Source organism: Pinus tabuliformis, chromosome 6 (genome assembly GCF_031772625.1).
Source record: "Pinus tabuliformis cultivar Carrire ecotype Pingquan chromosome 6, CPIR1, whole genome shotgun sequence".
In the NCBI taxonomy this organism is placed as follows: domain Eukaryota; kingdom Viridiplantae; phylum Streptophyta; class Pinopsida; order Pinales; family Pinaceae; genus Pinus; species Pinus tabuliformis.
In genome coordinates, this window is record NC_142292.1 from 1,857,770,116 (window position 1) to 1,857,778,653 (window position 8,538).

The following is an 8,538-nucleotide window of genomic DNA, read 5'->3' on the forward strand; positions in this document are numbered from 1 at the left end:
GGCCCAACTTGACCCTTTCCAATATGATTTCTCTATTAGGCACAAAGCCATATATAATGTGTCCAACTGTAGGAGGACATCTTTTGACCTTGTACCCTGAAATTCGGATCCAAGTTCAGAGAGACACTTGCTTTTCACATCTTCCTTCCAAATATCCTTTGACTACTAAAGGATAACATGGACCTTCTGAGAGAAAGGTTTGTTGTTCTTCTCTTGCCTCTGATATGTAAGTTGTTGCCATTTTTAATCCACAAAATTATTGTAGCCCAAAGAATCGAGTGATGTATTACTATGTTGATTCATGAGGCATTTCCAAAAAGTAAAGTGATGACATTATGATTTGGCATTAATGGATTTCAATACTTAGACGTCCTTATCTCTCCCCATCTTTCTTAAAATTGACTTACCCCTTTTGGGAAATTGTTCTATTTTGGGCTTGAATTTTCACTAATATCGGAGAAACAAATATCTTGGAAGTCCCTTTGCAACATTGATCCCTACAATCACTGGTGAATATATATATATATATATATATATATATATATATATATATATATATATATATATATATATATATATTGAAATAGGGAGCAGGTCTTCTTATTAGTCAACAGAGGGTTTACAAAATATAGGCCCAAGCTTACAACTGCCAATCAGTGTAATTATCAATCTCACCCCAAATTGCATGGCTAAAAAATAACAATGACAATTAAGCCCACCAATTAAGGGCATAGCTTTACAACCCAATGAGAGGCACAATGGAGATTATAAGTGATATTTGAGAGATAAATTATAATAATTCACACTATAAAACGTTAATCCAAGTGCTTCTTACCAATGCCCAAACTGGCCTCATCATAATTTATATAATGAGCATTGGGTCTGTTTGGTGTTGTAGAAATAATCTTCCCTAAGGAGTGATTCCCCACACTCACCTGGGCACTGCTGTTGTTCAATGTGCACCTAGAGAGGCTAGACGATGTTGTTGTTTAACACACACTTCCCCACACACAACCGGACATTATTGTTGTTCAACGCACACCTGAATTCAAATATGGCATCCACACACAGTACTATGGCTACTCACTAGGCCAATCTAGCTTCTGGAAAAATCCCATGAATGAATTGGTTCGACACTGGTGTATTCCTACCAACAAGGGGGCAACTTGATCTCATCGATATGCTAGATCTGATGAGTGACGACTAAATAACTAAATGGCCACTCATCCCCTGACCCCAAGCCACAACTATCGGAATGGCTCTCACCACCATCGTTGTCTGATTAGTACGCCACTAAACGTTGTTGTTGTTCAACACACGCCTGAAGATGTTGCCCAAATTACTGTGGGGAGACTGCACACGAGGATCACGACTGGTGAGATTTTTTTTCGTCCCTTCTTTCGCACTTCGCTCAGTGATCCTTTGGCCCTTCTACCATTCTTGATGTTGTCATGATTTAATGAACCCCATGAATATCACACCATCCTTCGTGATAAAATATGGCTTGAAGTCTAGCGGATGACTGGATTTGGCCTCTACTTGGTTGTGAATATTGGGTTGGCGTGCTAGCAATCCCTATCATTCCCAGTTGTTAGTTTGATATTCCCACATCGATGCGACTGGTGCGATAAGAAACTGTTCTACCTTTACTATACTTTTGGTTTACTGCTCTTGGTCATGCAGGTTTCCATCCATCCAATTGTTATGAAATCTTGCAGAGAACTCGAGCCTCTATGACAATATCTTGGCCTCCACGCAAATGATTATGTGGCTTATAGTTCAGCTAGTGAAAGCTATTAAACATACATGGAATGTAAATAGCTAATGTGGAAGATAAGCATTCGATTGCATATATTATTGAAATGATATACATTTATAGTACATGGTGTGACCATTGGATTCATATTCCAAGTGGTCTCTTGGACTCCGGTAGTTGTTCACATTCCACACCAACCCATAAAGGAATAGGTGTCCAACTTTCCCCCCGTTAATTCGAAAGGGTATGTATGAGTCCAAGAACAGAGTTGTAATACAAAATGTGCAAACAATGCATGGTAGCACTAGGCTTAATGTGATCTCTGAAATCTTGGTATAAAGGGGGTGGTTTAAGGATGACCACCAACACTGGAATGCTTAGTGAAGTTCCCATAACTCTTCCAAATCTGGCATGAAGCTGAGGTCTTCTGCCAGAGAAAATGATCCTAATGTTTTGAAGAGGGAAACCTTCAACCTTGAAAGGAAGGTCTTACCCCGCATAAAAAGGGAAAACCTCAACCTAAAAATGGAGGTCTCAACTTGTGATGGTCTAAGGATGATCGCCAACTTTGGAATGCTTAATGCAATTCCAGGAACTCTTCCAAACTGGCAAGAAGTTGAAGTCTTCTGCTAGAGGAAGTGTCCCCAATTATTTGAAGATATGTCTCAACCTCGCATAGATGGTTTAAGTTTGATCACCAACCAAAGGCATGCTCGGCGAATCTTTGTCTCTAGCTACAACTCTGAATCTGGTATGGCAGGTTGTGGCTCAGGCTCGCTTGATGTGGCTTTGAAGCCTGTAGATAACCATCACTTTCCCCCTATCAGATACAAGATGAAATGATGGAGAAAACTCAACTGCAAGACCTTTTAATATTATAGAAGAAATTCTGACATATGACTCAAATATCTTCTTGGTTGTTGAAACCCATTGCCAAGAAGCGATCCATCCAAGATGAATCTTTGTTCTTGTAGGAGGCTTGTTTTTGAAGAATTTGTGTGAAGAATGAGTACGCCGACCAAAATGATTGCAGAGATGAAGATCAAAACAATGATCTTTCACATGGCCAACTTTGTAACAATGCTGGCATTTAACAATCTGTTGTGGCTGTTGTGGAAGAGGATCGGAATTTGAAATAACTGAAGGTGAATTGTCATGAAGAAATCCAACACTCTCAAACTGGATGGGCTTTGACTAATATGGAATGTGAAAGGAAACCTCCTTATCATATCCTAGACCTGTTATGTGCTTGTTATGGACAAGCTCTTCCCAAGGTCTGATGACCAAATTGGGAAGTGCACGCTAAATTTTTGCATCTGCACGTAACTCTACTACTTCATTGGGCACTAGATCTGAATCAACTGTAACAATATTGACTTGCTATTGATGGGAATCTGTTTCAATGTTCTGAACATAAACAGGTTTAGAATGATGACTCCACTGCTATAATTCTTCCTGCTATAGTGGAGATTCAAACTGTAAAAAATCAATCTATTCTTGTGCATATTGTAGACAGGTTTGAATTTCAAAGAGAGAGACTTTGTTGATTTCCACTGTGTTTTCATCAGTAAACATGATTAGATTGTTTAATAAGTCTAGCAAATGATCAAGTTTGGCCATTTTTCAAGCTCAACAACACAAACTCAGCAAACGAAAGATTTCCACTTCAAATGAAAATGCACTAGTAAACATACAAAAGGACAAACAACTTTCAATGCTAGATAGTTGCAACTACACACTTTAAAACTTTTGCGAGTACAAACTACAACAACATCATTTTATGCCAAGACTTCGCCTTGATCTTTGTACCTCCAATTTCCTTATTGTTGTCGACGCAGTATACAATGCAAAGAGATAAAAAAGAAGCTTTGCTATGCCAATTTTTACTCTATTTTATTTGACATTGTAGGTAACACCATTGTTGTAGAATACCAAAATCTTTTCTCGAAATCTCATGTTACAACCTTTTTATCTAATGGAAGAGAATAGATCTGCATTCAAATACCATTCTCCAGCACTTGGAAGAACTATTGTTATCAACTTACGTGTATATTTTTTTTCATTTTCCAACTTTTAAAGTGGCTCCAAATGTTGCACTTGATGATATGGTACAAAATTAAACTATTCAACGAAGACCTTCACCACAATCCACGACATGTTTAACAACCAACAGCATATATATAAGCCAATACAACGCTCTTTTTGATGCATATATGTCACCGTTCAACACTCAGAAATGGTTGATATCAAACACACATACCAAGATTTAACGCACAGTGAGGAGGCACCAACACATGATAATCAAGAAATTTTAAGCAACACTTAACCAACTCCAATACAACGCTCACTGCTTCGGTATTGAAGGCTCAATGCACAGAGCTTTACTGTTCAATACATAACGCACATATAAACTGTTTACCAACGATTGCAAGGCATATATGATACCATGGCTTAATTCAATCCACCATATACACCCGTAAGAATTAAAAAGCATATAGGCCCAATATACTACACAATTATAAATATGTTTGATGTAAAAATAGTCCAACAATTCACACTTCTTACCAAAAACAGACCACTGGAGCCGACCACACTACTCCAAAGCTCACACATGATTGTTGTGCATCGAGATTATGGGCGTTCATGTCAGCATGGCCTCAACATTCAAAAACTCGAACATGACCTTAAAACCATTCTCTCAATTTTACTTCTTCAATAAATCTCACTTGAAATCTCCGCCCTTTCAACTAGCTTGCACAAAAAAGTGCAATGATTTTGAAGTTTGAACACACCAGAAAGTGAAACAAGAGAATCTACCAGAACATCATGTGGAGAAACAAGTGTTTGAATTGTTGAGAAAAGTGGATTGAATTTAGCGGCAGCAATGGATAGGGAGTGGGGTTCGAAACCGAGAAGTGCACAGAATGAGGCTATTGACAAAGGAGAATGCCTCAGGCACCTCACCTTGGAGACCATTGGTATCTCCAAGGATCCGTATTTCATGCACAATCATCTCGACAACTATGAATCCAAACTATGTTTGACCCTACATAACAATGAAGGAAACTACTTGGCACACACACAAGGAAAGAGATACCAGAAAAATTTAGCAAAACGTGTTGCTCGGGAAGAAAAATATTCTCCAGCCCAACCACAACCAAATAAAAGGAAGGTTATACCACGAAGATCAGTTAAATTGGTCGACCTGGTTATAGAGTTACAAAGCAATTTGATCCAAAGACAAAGAAACGTTCTCTGCTTTTCCAGATTGAGTATCCAGAAATAGAGGAAGGTAGTAAACCGAGACACTGTTTAATGTCCTCCTTTGAGTAGAGGGTTCAAGCATGGGATAAACTGTACCCGTTTCTTCTGTTTGCACTAGAGCCCTATGAGATTATTGCTTTGAAGGTTCCTAGTATAGAGATAGACAATTCAACCTCCAAGTTCTTTTCCCACTGGGATCTAGATACAAAATTGTTTACGCTGCAACTGTACTTCAAAGTCAAACCAAAACTTAATATAGAGAAATTATAATGCTTGTGGTATGGAGGAGGCGGGCACAACAAGATTCATTGCAGCACGAATATGGCAAGTGGAGCGTTATATGTATTGACTATAGCATATGATATAATAGAGAGAACACGGTACCCGATGGGAGGTATGGCCATTGGTTCGAAACCGTTGCACAACAATCAAATCGTATACAAGGTTTTCAAAAACTCACAGAGATGCACATACTTCAAAAACGGTTTTCAAAAACCGCACAGAGATTCTCCCAACCAGCATATCAGTTACAATGCAACGGGAATAGACTAAAGAGGTAGAGAATCATTGAGTAGAATGGTGTGCAGAGTAAATAAATGGTCCGCCGGGTGAGCGCCCAAGCATAGCAGACAAACGTTATGTCTATGACAGGTTCAACAGAGAAATTAATGGCAGCAGGTTCTAGAAAGGATGCAGATTTGACAGACTCTGAAAATAGCCAGGGCTGGACAGCTCTGATATCATGTTAAACATACATGGAATGTAAACAACTAATGTGGAAGATAAGCATTTGATTGCATATATTATTGACATGATATACATTTATAGTACATGGTGCGACCCTTGGATTCATATTCCAAGTAATTTGTTGTACTGTGGTAGTTGTTCACATTCCACACCAACGTACCCATAGAAGATTAAGTGTCCAACACAAACTCATATATATAATGCAAGTACATAGACACCATACATAGCCCAAAAATGAGGTGCACAGTCAGAGCAATGCACTTGGACTCAATTAGTAAATAAACATGACCTTCCTCAAGCCCAACTCATCCTCTAACACAACTAACAGCACGAGCAAGCCCAGTCCCTTCGAATAAGAAACTCGACCTTATTATAAAGTCCAGTCAACATGGCTCTTTGTGATGGAGACAAAATTGAACCCCTTCTAATTTTTGTAGTTCGACCCCTTATTGTATTGGATTATTCGGCCCCTTTAATAACGTAATATCATGAAACAATGTCTCGGCCTTCTGGTGTCAACTTCAAGTAAACCAATACTTACACCCTTCAAACTAATTATTTGGCTATTTTACTACACATTGCATGAAGCCCCAGGGTTTGAAAATATTATGCAACGACATGTGACTATGGGCATGGCTTGGACAAATCTGGCCTTGTTGCTAATTCCCAGCCCGATGCATCAGTTGGTGGTCATTCGACTCTTCTCCCGAACCCACAGTTGTTGTGATGGTCCTCACACCCACTGCATTTGGCTATCAAATTAGCACACTACCTTCTAACCCTTGCGCCCACAGTTTGTTTTGTTGACATGGTTGCCTATGCGACAGAAAATGGCAGGTTGGCCATTATAACATAGGATCCAACTTTAAGAGTATGGCCCATCAATCAATGCTTTGGTGGATTCTTGACTGGACCCCCGACACTGTGACGTATGGCGCTATGGTCTTTAACCCTTATATGAATAATGAAACAAAAAATAACTCAACAACAACAAAGAATTACCCCGTGACCCATTAACAATTATGTCAGTAATGGATCGGCCTTCCAGGTCTCTGCCATATTATTAAGTTTCATCCTAATAATGATCATATCCGCAAACAAACCCAAATCTAACGCTCTTTTCATTTTTGACTTAACCAATAGCTCCTCCTTGATTTGTAATTTATTTGTAATTTACTCCAGGGATCTAATGGTTTTGGCCGGGTTTTTGGCCGGGTAATAACTGATTCTGGGATAAAGATAAACTTTGTTGGTTTGTGTTATATTATTTTTACGACTAGCCCATGTACCGGGTGGGGAGGGGTTATAGGGGTGTAGGTAGTCCCCCGAGGTACGAGGTAGCGTTCTGGGAAATTTTTTTTGGACCCTATATTATGTGATGGAACCTACCTATGTTTTGTGCATGGATTTCGCACATGGTTTTGGGCAAGATGGTTTTTGGTCCATGGTATTTTGTAGATCCGGTCAAGAGAACTACGATTATGTTCTAATCCAGGGTTAATGGTTTGGGGTTTATGGATTCTTCGGCATGTATATATATGTATTGTAACATTGAAAGGAAAATAATGAAAAATCAATCTGTTAGCCTTGGTTTTGGGATCCATGAAAAATCTCTGTATATATTTGTTTTATGTGTTATGCTATGGCCATTGTTTATTTTCTTTTTTTAGAATTTGTATGGAGGTAATTTCTACACGAGGTTAAAACCTACAAACTTGACCTTTGAGAAAGGAATGGATCTGCAAAATCTTCAATGTTAAAATACCAATAAATTGATCAATCTTTCTGCAAGTATCAGCTAGGGTGTATGTGAATAACCCACTGAACTGGCAGATCACCAAAAAACTAGCTTCTCCTCAAACCCTCGATCAGTTTCAAAATTATTCTGCAATAAACCTTCAGGTTGGCAGGAAACCCAACTCTGATACCACTGTAAAACAGTTAAATTTTCAATATATCTGGAACATTATAGTGTCCTAAAAATGCTTCAAAACAAAACACAGAACAAAAAGGGATCTGAGAAAAAAATGTAGACACTTATTTATAGTAATAACTGTAAAAATGTTACATGCCCATACAAGTAAAACTGAAGCCCATGCCAATGGCATGCACAACTGCTCATTAAATAAATAAGCTAAAATATCGAAGCACTCTTGTCAATCCTAGATGGATCCACGGGGTTTTCGTCCAAGGATCAAAGTGGAACTAGCCAAATCAAGTTCTCAAGAAAGTACAATAAGTTATACAAAGTTAGGATGCCCTTAATTTATGGACTCTCTAAAAACCTTATTTATTGTTTTCCCTCAAAATACAAAGTAAAATATTGTGGGTAAATACCATAGGTAGATTCTGTCCAATTTAACCAAAAAAAAATTACATTGAATTTATTCATTAAATTTTAAATTAGGATAAATAATATGCCTTACTCTTTCAATATCATCGGTAGAACCTTTTTTTTTTCATTAATAGAAAAAACAAAAGTTGTGAAGAGCCCATTCCAATCTAGGAAATTTATTAGAAACAAAAAGTATGAACGCTCAATATATGAAGTCTATAGAAAAAAAAATTATGCGATGCTCATTTCACAATGGGGACCCCATCCGCACATTAGTAGTGAGAGTGAGAATAGATCAATCAATGCAGGAAATAAATTAGCTATCAATAGTGAGAGCATCAACTAAATCAATACAAAAAAATAAATGCACATTATTAAAATACTGAAGGTAAATGAGTGAATAAATATTTTTTTTCCTCAAGAATTTGATTTCAAC

General features: G+C 37.9%; 1 pseudogene; it reads left to right on the forward strand.

Annotated features, from left to right (window-relative positions):
- The first annotated feature begins 4,640 nt into the window (after window positions 1-4,640).
- Window positions 4,641-5,290, forward strand: LOC149266486 (uncharacterized; annotated as a pseudogene).
- The last annotated feature ends 3,248 nt before the right edge of the window (window positions 5,291-8,538 follow it).